The following is a 12,014-nucleotide window of genomic DNA, read 5'->3' as shown; positions in this document are numbered from 1 at the left end:
CATATGTGCTAAAAGGGACTAAACCATATTAATTCCACATTTACCCTTTGTTTAGTTCAATTGTACTAATAGCAGGAGAATGTTAAAGGTCATTTTAGTCTTCTTATGAGTCATTTAGTATATTTTTACTATTTTTAGCCCCTAGAACCAAACATGTTAGAGACTAAACTTTAGTCCCTAGACTAAAGAAACCAAACATGGCCTTAGTCCTTCACATATGTGCTAAAAAGGACTAAACCATATTAATTCCACATTTACCCCTCATTTAGTTCAATTGTACTAATAGCAGGAGAATGTTAAAGGTCATTTTAGTCTTCTTATGAGTCATTTAGTATATTCTTACTATTTTTAGCCTCTAAAACCAAACATGTTAGGGACTAAACTTTAGTCCTCTAACTAAACTTTAGTCCCTAGACTAAAGAAACCAAATATGGCCTGACTCCAACACGAAGTCATTTTAGCCATTCATGTATTTTGCTTGTTATAGTCATGTTTGAAAATTAAACCAGTTTTTATTTTTTATCTAGAATAGGCTAACTTCTTAGTTTTTAAGAAACGGGGAATCCAGTTTCTATAAACTAAGATATAAACTAGTTTATTTAGAACCAGTTCAATTTTTATAAACTAGTTTCTTAAAAACTGAGTGCATACATTAAATTGTTATGGTTGTTACAGGTAGTTTAGCTAGTCATATAAATTTAGTGTATTCAACAAAAAATCATTTTACCATCTAGTATCGGGTCGGTGGTGAATGGTGGAGTTACTCTGTCATTGAGACACATATTAAAATGGTTGCCCCCTTTCTATACCATTCATTTTAGCTTTCCTTTCTCACCTCATCCAAAATGATTGTTCTTTTTACCTGTCCTGTTGGATAAACACTACCGTACCTATATAACATCTAGTTTAGCTTTGGATGTCCTTTAGTTGTCCTGTTGGAGCCAGGGCTCAGAGGCTAACCAACCTATGTTATGCTAATTACTAGCTATTATAGCGCCACGTAGCCCTTGAATTCGTAGTCGTCCGATAGATTACCAACGAACACGCGACCGTTTCCGTACACCCTTCCAACAGGCCGGTGTATCCATTTAGAGCAAGTTTAATAATTGCCAATGAACATGCGACTGTTTCCGTACACCCTTCCAGTGGCACTGTGTATCCATTTAGAGCAAGTTTAATAGTATAGCCAACTATTGGCTATAGGACCTTTGCAATCTACCTTATAGTTGTAATGTACAATTGTTACCCATTTGCAATCAATATATGGTTCACTTTGTAGGATCTAGGACACTGGCTAGATGGGGTGAATAGACGGTTGACTAAAATCAAAGACACTAGAGAAATTTAATCAATACGACAAAAGATATAAATTCTCTAGCTAGTAGAAGGATGCAACTAATGGGAAACTAACGATATCAAAGTTAAAAATGAATGATAATCACTAGGTCCTTGCAATTTAAACAAATAAGAAGAAGAAAGAGACATCGAAAATTTTCTCGTGGTATCAGTGATTTGTCAATCACCCCTAATCCACGTTGAGGTGGACTCCAAGTTCTCACTTACTCCTCTATCAAGACATGGCTTGATCTTTGAGCCAAGGAAATAAGGAATCACTCAATACCTCGGTTCACTAGTGTCGCCTTTGCCGCTCCGGCGAGATAGGCGTGGAGCCCTCACAATCACCACCGCGACTCATGTACAATCTTCACGGAGAGCTCGACGGAGACACTACCAAGTTGTCTAGGAGGCGGTAATCTCCAAGAGTAACAAGTCGATGATGCTTGTTCGGTGTACCACATAGTGCCTCAAGGATCACCAATTGATGCAAATGCACTAGAAACACTCAATCTCCCACTAGAATACAATCTCAAGCAAAGAGTGTGAGAGAGTAAGTTGGAGGATCACAAATATGCCCAATATGTGCTAGGAATGGCCAAGAGAACACTCACACACGAGAACCCTTTCTATTTATATGCCCCAAACATTTCTAACCGTGCAAATAGCACACTTTTTGCGCACACGATAGTCCTCGCCCTTAGGGCGAACGGTCCACCGTACCTGTAACGTCTATAAATGCCTTTTGAACCATGTCAGAGCTGTCAGAAAAAGGTAGGTCTAAATAGTCCACAGCCCACACCTGGACTGTCTGAGACCTAGCAACAAGAACCACCCGAGCTCTTTGTTCAAACGATATCTACACAAGCGGATTGTCCGCTCTCCAAGGCCGGATGGTCCGCCACTTGGGAGTTAGTACTGTTCGGGCTGAAACTCCGGACAGTCCGTAGCACAAACCTTAAAAAACACACAGTCCCTGCCCAATTCCATTTTTGCACTTGCGGACAATCCGCTGACCCTGGCCAGACTATCCGCACAGGCACACAGGGACTTGTGCAAACTTGCAACTTCTCTGGTTATGACCGCAGATGATCCGTCCCTGAGGCCCGAACGGACTGTAGTACAAAAGTTAAAAACACCCTGAGAGAGACCACTTCTGTTGGTCCACTGAGTGAGTCGCGGACGGTCTGGCCTCCTGGCCCGGACGGTCCGCCGACCACTGAACATACCAACCTTCCAAATATACTTTTGAAAAGATTTTAACTCTCAAAATCGGAAACGTTGTTAGTCCTCATACAAATGCAAAGACTAGATGCTTTATGAGGCACTAAGCTTTACACGGACAAGTGTCATTGACCACTCTTGATAGTTCGGCTATCTAGCCTACTGATCCGGTCAATTTCTTCTCTAAACACCCATTGACCGGCAAAAATAAAACATATGTTATACATTTGCCTTCACCTGATCCACAACCAATGCTTTAAGTCTCCAAGACTTTCGATAAAGCCCTTTTCCCTATGGTTCAACCTACATTCTTATTTCTCCAAGAATCGTTAGTCCATATATGGTTGTCATTAATTACCAAAACATCACTAAGGGCCTAGATGATTCACAATCTCTCCCTTTTTGGTAATTGATGACAACACTACATATTTCATCGGGAGGTCGTTTCTGTTGGTCACTTGTTCTCAAATGCTATGAATCAAGAACAAGGCAACATGATCGTTAAAGATTTAAGGATCTTCATCATCCGAAGCATTATCTCCACATAGGGATAATACTCATCAGACGAAGATCAAGAAAGTCATGCCTTCATTATTTAATACGTGAAAAGGAATACTAAAGGGTAAAGATGAAGGTTGGATCTTATTAATTCATTTATATTCGTATTTCATAAGACATAAACAAATATTTAACAGTATTGATACTATATTGATACCTTCGGCTTGCTCGAAGGCGTGAATGCGGGAGAGTGATAACAACTCAGCGTGAACAGTACGGTGGTACTGTTCATTTATTTATAGGCACGAGACACAGCCCGGGTGAAATTACATATATATCATTGTCATCCATCTACAATCATAACATAAAACATTAAGGACTAAGTAGTCTTTGTCCTTTCTTAGTCATCATTATACTTGGTCTTCGTCATCACATCAAGCCAAAGTTCTATGGCTATAGCTTTGTCGTCCATCTTTTTCACCTTCGGGTTACATTTTTACCCTTGTCACGAGAAAGGATCTTAATTCCAAAGCTGAAGCCTCCTGCAATAATCCATGTCATACTGAAAACATATAGTCATTCACGTTTTTGAGGACCTTCGGAGGAAGAAGGCCCCCAATAGTTTTGAATTTTAAATCTTCCTCATACACTAGGTATAAGAAAGATTTGAGGGGTGGGTTTTGATTGGCTTATCTTGCTTTGAAGTTCTATCTTAGAAATAGACAACTCGAGTCAAAACTCAGGGTGTAGAAAAGGCTCCCCCTATATGTGTGCATGATATGTCCAGTTGAAGATTACACACACATATCATATCGAAGTTTTGGTGAAGATTTTCCTACAATTATGGTCATCGAGGCATATAGGAGTAATATGATATGAAATAAACATTACACATTCATCACCCCTCGATCAACCATACACATAATACTTTGAACTAATAGATATATAGAAGACAACATACATAGTTCGAAACATAAGTTGTTCTCGGAGCATAATCCATAAGCAACATAAGACATATGACATAGTTCAAACAACACAAAGGCATAACCATAACATACAGGAAATAAACATGAATATACAAATGTCTAGATGTCCACAAATGAGCTCCCCTGGCTTTGACACTCCCCATGAATCTCTCCCTCTTTGGCATCAATTGTCACAAAGGAGGGCCTCACTGACCATCAGGCAGATGACATGGGTACATATTGTAGTACTAAGAACTGAAGTTGTCAAAGATGGCTAAATCATTCTGGAGCTGATGCTGCCGCTAATCAAGTGCATGAATGTTGTCACTGGTAGATAGTGTCTCAAACTAGCTATAGAGAGCACCCATGTTGTCCTAGAAACTTTGTTGCATGGTGTTCATCCTAGACATGATAGGATCATGAACATTCTCATGGATATGAGAACGAAGATCAGAGAACTCAGAGAACACCCTATCAAATTGATCATTGATAGAGCAAAGCCTTGATGTCATCGATGAGTATTGTCCATCCACATGAGTCTGCAGAGCATCCATCCTACTATACATGCCCTGAAATCTGCCATCCATGTGAGTCATCAACCCCTAATACTGGTTGTCCATGTGATGCTGAAGCCCTTGCTGCATCTGGTGGAGATAGGGAGCAAAGTATCCTGAACCAGGTTGTCAGCACTGCCCATATTGAGGAGGAGGATGTGGCATCTATTAAGCTGCATCTGCCAAAGGATCATCTTGCTCATCATCTTCAGTCGCATCCTTAACATTTGGAAATAGAGTCAATGGACTCCGAAGAAAGCCAATCTCATTCTTGAATGGCATGAAAGGGATATGTGCTATGTCACATCTACCTCAAATCTAGTTTTTGAATTAATTAAGGCGATAATGTAGGGACCATAAGCTAGATTTTGATTCTTGTCCATCTTTAGATCATTGAGTTGTTTCATCATGAATAGGACCACGTTCGTCACCTCACCATTCATGACTTGGAGGATGATGTTCTAGAACTTGTTTCTGATCTTACTCTTGTCTCCACTCTTTAGAAGAATAGTGACCCTGACAATCTTGTTAATCATAGTTGGATGGTGTCTGCGACCTAGAGTCTCACCAAACCTCCTGGAAATCCCTAGTCTCACTTGGTCATAATATTGCACACAATCTTTAAAGATATCCTCAGTGTAGAGGTCAACCCTAGCAGAGATCACTCCATAGTTTAGATTGTTGGCAGTAGCAAACTCAACAAAAGTAGCATTATACCTTTTGAATCCAGTCATCTAGACTATAGATTGTTCTTCAATATCAATTTCGGCAGTTGCAAGCATAAGGAAAATGGACCTCGGCCCATTTGGCTAATTGATTTTGGTGTTTGATGATCAACATAATCTATGGACGAATATGTTTGCTACTGTTTGTATTTGTAGTTCACATGATGCTAAAGTGACTTGGACTAAGGCAAAGGAAGCAACACCTCGAAAGAAGACATTATGAAGACCATAAGTGAAGATCAAAAAGTATCAAGCAAAGTCTAAGACATGAATACAATGTTGCCACTGGTGGACCATCCGGCTAAGAGCACTGGAGTGTCAAGTGGCACATCGAACTATTCGGTGGCAAATCGCTGGAAAGTCCGGTGCACCAGGGAATAGTAGTCCAACGGCTAGTTTCTGGTGGCACTATGGAGGAGATCCATCAAACTGTACGTTGTGACACCGGACTGTCTGGTGCAAGGCTGCACACGATAGCAGTCACCTACCACCGTCAAATCGAAAGGCTAGTGGCACACCGAACAGGGCATCGGATTGTCCAGTGTCTACCACCAGACTGTCCGGTGTGCTGCAGAGAAGCAACATCTTTTCTCCAATGGCTAGTTTCGAGTTGGGGCCTATATACACTTCACTCAACTAGCCATTTGAAGGTGTGGGAGCCCAAGCAACATACCAACACATGTTATAGACATTTTTATGTGCTCATACACCCAAGTGCTTAATAGAATCACTCGGTGATTAACATGGACGACGAGTTGATTGCCCCGTCGGCAATCCAGTACCGCCCATGTCTCTTGCCTCCATTGACCCTCATGAAGACATCGGGGTCGATGTCCTTGGTCCTCGAATCGTAATCTGGCCCATGGACCTCCTGTGCCATGGCGGTGTACTCATGAAGGCGGTTGTAGATGGCGGGGTTGCTATACGCCTCAGGCCCGTCATCCGAGTTGTAGGTGATGTCGGACGTCGCCTTGCCCTTGTGGGCCATAGCATAGGCCAAGAAGATGGACCAAGGATGACCACCATGTGACGCCGCAAGAAAACCAACGAGATAGTTATCTAATCCAGTATTATATACCTAAATAAAAAAGAGGGTGTACCCATGCTTCTGCATATTTGTCTAGGTTGCGGCTACCTTGGTGGTGGGAGGGACCTTGCATCATCAGATGTCGTTCCTGGATAGTGTTGTGCATCTCGTCCCACTCAGGCGAGCACCACCTATCCACCATCTGCTCCCAGCACTAAGGATGTGTGGTGCACCAATAAGGAATCATCTACAAAGTAAACACGTACACTACATATCAGAAGATAAAATTAAGGAAAAAATTTGTCACAGATATTAAAGTGTTGTATGTACCTGCAAGTACTGGTCCCTGGTCAACGTCATGGTTCGAGCTTGTTGCTTGGTCACCTTCTCCCCAAGGACAGAGCCGTGGTAGATGACAATGGCATGGATTCATGCCTCGTAGTGCATGTCCACGACGAGCTTCTTATAGCTCGTGGTGGCCACCACATCCGCCCTAGCCTCGTATCCAACCTCGCATCTGAAGAAATCCTGCATATAAAGACGATGTATCCATACATTATTTCAAGAATGTGCAACGAATGCGACATATTTTACATTATAGTAAGACTTACCCACAACTCTTGCTTCATCCGCTCCGCCTTGTTGTTGAATTCCCTGTCGTCCTGATCTACTGCATCGGGGGCGATGACATAGTGGTAGAATATGTAGGCTGGGCCCGTCACTCCGGTGTACTCAACTAGTCCAGGGAAGTGTTCACTGCATAGAAGGCCGAGTATGTCATTGGGGTTGCGGTCGTGACCCCCAGCATTCTCCACAACCATCCAAGACATGTCCAAGTGATAAATTAAAAGTATTAGTTTATATTATGAATTTGAACACTAATAGGAACAAGCATGGAGAACATAAAGTTACATGCCTCTCTCCATCCGGTCGAATCAGCGGTCACCTGTCTCGAAGTATGGGACGATGAGGGAGACTCGTGGGACCTCGCAAGTAGACGTTCCTCGAACCTCAGGCGCCAGAACCTGAGGTGTCCTGCTGAGCGTCATCGTTGTCCTGCTGCGCCGCATCGACAGCGGTCTGCTGCTCCACCTGTTGCTGGACGTCGTCGTCCCGCTGTGCCTCCTTCGCTGTCCTACGGGTGCTCCTCCTCCTCCTCGTCGTCCTCAGCCAACAACCCACCATCTTTGTCCAACAACCTGCAATTAAGAGTAAACAAATAAGCACATGTAAAAAGATGTATTTAGAAATAGGTGCGAAATTCAAAAATATAGCATTACATCGATTAAAAATAATCTTCATATGTATCGAGGTTAGCCGGATCATAACTCTCATCATCACTATCAACCATTTCATAATCAACACCATCTGAAGGCGCAAGTTCGTCATTAATGTCATTGTTGGGGGCCTTCATCTTCCAAAGGTCCTCAAAAACATGATTAACAATGTTTCCCAAGTGTAATATATGTACAGGAACCTTCGGACTTGGAACGAAGCTGTTCACAATATGAAAAGCATGATTGGGACGAAGGTCAAATCAATTCTGAAGCTACGCGCAAGGAAGCTTCGGCTCAGTAGCAGAAAAAGGAACTGACTTAAAAAGGAAAAGGCTATCTAGTCCTCGATAGATTGTCCTTAAGTCAATTGTAAACATGAAGGGCATGAATGTAATTTTACACAGGCTGTGCTCTGTGCCTATAAATAGATGAACAGTACCCCCGTACTGTTCACGCTGACTTGTATTCCCTCGTGCGCCACGCTTGGATTTTTACCTTCTGTCAAGTCGAAGTTACAAATGTAATTTAATACTATTCGCGTTCATTCATAATGATATAATGAAGATATATTAATAATGTCATATGGTTATCCATGTTATCTTTCATGTTTTATATGCTTCTCCTTTCATTACATACTGCGATGATGAAGGTATGTCCTTTATGACCTTTGTTTGAAGATCATTATATCCTAAGGGAGATAATGCTTCGAAGGATGAAGGATTTTAACTATTAACATTTGTGTTGCCTTGTTCTTAACTCATAGCATTTGAGAACAAGTCCCTAACATCGGCGCCCACCTCCGGTGAACTCATTCGACCACCTTCGGCAAGTTGTGATCTTCGTCATGCCGCTGAAGAAAGCTTCAGGGCTAGGGGCTGCACTGCAGCCACTGGACGTCAACCAGGACACGTTGCGCGAAGCCCGAACTCAAAAGAGGAAGGCTACAAGTCCAACACCCCAAGAGGAGGAGCTGGACCAGGAGATAAGGGATCTCGAAGCTATCCATCAGCAGGTCGAAAGGAAGAGAGAGAAGATGCTTCGTCTCTCCGATCTTCAGAAGAAGATCGATGAAGCTGCTGAAGAAATATGTCATCTTACTCAAGATGACCAGGACCGAAGACCTCTACAAAGAGAGCTTCGTCAAGATAATTCCTACAATGATGATGATTGGTATGACGATTTCCATTGTGGAAATTTTGCTTTTGATGATGCTTCTCCTCTATCAGCAGAACTGCAAGCTACCCCATGCCACCCATCATACAAGCCACCTCAGCTCCCCATGTATGATGGGCACTCAAATCCGAAACAGTTTCTGATGAGCTACGAAGCAACTATATCTTCGTACAGGGGCAATACCGCAGTCATGGCGAAGTCCTTCGTCATGGCAGTCCGAAGTGTGGCCCAGACATGGTACTCTTCTCTCCGGCTAGGGACAATCACGTCATGGCACAAGCTTAAGGACATGCTGGTTACCAGTTTTCAAGGGTTTCAGACGAAGCCAGTCATTGCTCAGGCCTTGTTCCAATGCACTCAAGACCATGAGGAGTACCTGCAGGCATATGTCCGAAGGTTCCTGCGCCTGAGGGCATAAGCGCCTACAGTGCCCAATGAAATCGTCATCGAGGCCATGATCAAAGGTCTTCAGTCAGGGCCTACAGCTCAATACTTCGCTAGGAAACCCCCCAGACTCTGGAGAAGCTGCTTCAGAAAATGGATGAGTACATCCGGGCTGACAATGACTTCCGCCAAAGAAGGGAGGAAGCTTACAGATTCTCTGAGATTACTAGGGGCTTCGGGGGAAGAATCCACCCTAGGCATGTCAGATCAATCCACATCTCAAGCCAGAACGATGACAAAGGAGGCCAGTTTCAGAAGCCCCAACACATCTCACAGTCTTTAGGACAGCAGCAAAGCTCCTTCAGGCCACCAGCTCCAAGGGGTCGAGGCGGTAGGGGCTTTGGAGGAAGATATGGGGATCAGCCCAGGAAAATATATTGCTTATTCTGTGGTGAAGACAAGGGCCACACTACAAGAACGTGTCAGATCACCATTCAGAAGCAAAAAGAGATTGCCGAAGCAGAAGCTCGGCAGAATCAACCGAAGCAGGTCTTACATACTGTTTCGTGCCACTCCCCTACATACCAGAGTATGTGGGCAATCAGCCTGCAACTTCTGTTGCTTCGGCAAGCCATTCACAAGCTTCCTGGCCTTAGCTCCCACCACCACCACCATTGCAACCTACTTATACCCAAAGCCAGCAGCCAGAAGGGCACCAACATCCACAACAGCAACGTGACTTCAGGGAGGAGTCCGAAGCTCGTACAGTCAACAACACTGTACCAGAATCGAAGCACATTTATTGAGGAATATCCTACTTTTTGAAGCAAGTTTGTCTTTTAGATTATTTTACCTTTTTGTAGAACGAGTAATGAAAAACTCAGTTTTCAACTTCTTGTAATAATGCTGTAAATACCAGAATGAAATATATCTTCTTCACAGATTTACGAAGCTCAAAAGTCGTTCCCTAGGGAATGCAGAGCCTAAATTGACGAAGCTATAAAAAGTCATTCATAAGGGAGCGCAACGTAAGTTTTCTGCTCAAAAGTCGTTCACTAGGGAATGTAGAGCCTAAATTGACGAAGCTACAAAAAGTCGTTCCTAAGGGAGCGCATCGTAAGTTTTCTGCTCAAAAGTCGTTCCAAAGGGAATGCAGAGCCAAATACCACCGAAATATAAGGCGAAGAACTTCAAAAGTCGTTCCTAAGGGGATGCAAATCTTATACCGCCGAAATAGAAGGTGAAAAAGTTCGAAAGACGTTCCTAAGGGGATGCAGAACTTATATCACCAAAATAGGAGGTGAAGAAGCTCAAAAGTCGTTCCTAGGGGGATGCAGAGCTTGTGTATTCAGTGTGGGCGTGTGGGTGTGGGTGTCTTCGACATCCCCATCATTTCACATCATATCATCTCATCATTTTGCATAACATTACATCACATCATATTGGATTAACGGCACAAGAATCGAATACGAAGCCAATCTTCGACAAATGCTTCGTCGAATTGAAAATGTGCTAAAGCACGAAGTGAGCTTCGAGGAATACATTTTTACCAGCCTTGTCATAAGGGATCTCTTTCTTTACGAAGCATGAAAAGAAAGGAAGGTGTTTTTTCTGAAGGCTCAAAAACGGTATGTGTGTAAATTTCATGCATCGCAAAGAAATAAATTACAATAGTTTACATATTCGATTCAACGTTATATACATCAAATGTTACATAGTTTTGTTACAATAGAAGCTTAATGATCATTCCATTGTCCCATACATCGAGCATTCCAAATACTATTACAATGAAATCTATTCTTCTCTGAGAATTTTTTCTGCAACTTCATTTAAAAGTTTATCGACAACTTCGTCAATAATGGAGTTCGCCATGTTTATAATGTCCAGCGCTTCCTTCATTTCTGGATCAGCTAGGGGATCATACGGTTCCGGTGGCGGAGATAGTTCAGCTGAAGTAGGAAAAATTGATTAGTTCGAAGCCGCAAAGCAAGTACCGAAGCTAAAAACCAAAAAATAATACCTATACGCCTTTTGCATTCTGCAGCCTCTTCAGCTTGTTTTGCTTCTGCTCGAGCGTCATGGGCGTCTTTTTCACTCTTTTTTATAATCTCATAGGACCATCTCTCAGTCACCATTCACCCAGACATCATTGTAAAATTTCCCGCCCATCAAGGTTGTTTCAGCTGAAGGATCCTTCGTATCATCTACGGAGAAGGCACCTTCGGCCTGGGCTATGGCTTTAATGTGATCACATCCGGCCTTCTCCAAGATGGCTAAAATTCCCCACGCACCGGAAAATGCGCAAACATCCCCGCGATTACTCAAAATTTCTTCGAAGGCTTCGGCTTCGCCACTTATCCATTCAATGACGCCCTCGGGGTCGTCTCGTATGAAGTTTTCTTCGGCAGAGTAGGCACCCACTTTGGCGAAGCTAGTTTTTAATTTCTTCACGCAATCCAAGGATTTCTCGAAGCACCTTTCCTTGGATTCGCGTAGTTCTTCAATACTTTTCTCTAGATAATTTTTCCAATACTCGCTGATCTCTCGGTTAGCTTGCGCGAGCGCATAATTCTCTTTAGCTTCGGCCAGCTATCTCCGAAGATCTTCAATTTTGATTTTCTGAGCTTCGGTCTGAGCTTTATAATTAGCTTCATTTTCCTTTACTTTGTTTACCAATGAAATCAAAAATTTTATCTTTCTCTAGGCCTTCGTTTCTAAGTTCAATCACCTCGGACCGAATGTTGTTAAGAGCCATTGTACAACCTTCGTCTTCGGCGCTCTTCTGAGCCCTCAAGGCATTACTAAGAATTAATCCCTATAAAGAAGAAGAAAAAATTGAGTATAACAATAAA

The sequence above is a fragment of the Zea mays genome, chromosome 9 (genome assembly GCF_902167145.1).
Source record: "Zea mays cultivar B73 chromosome 9, Zm-B73-REFERENCE-NAM-5.0, whole genome shotgun sequence".
NCBI lineage: Eukaryota > Viridiplantae > Streptophyta > Magnoliopsida > Poales > Poaceae > Zea > Zea mays.
Note: the sequence above shows the minus strand (reverse complement) of the source record.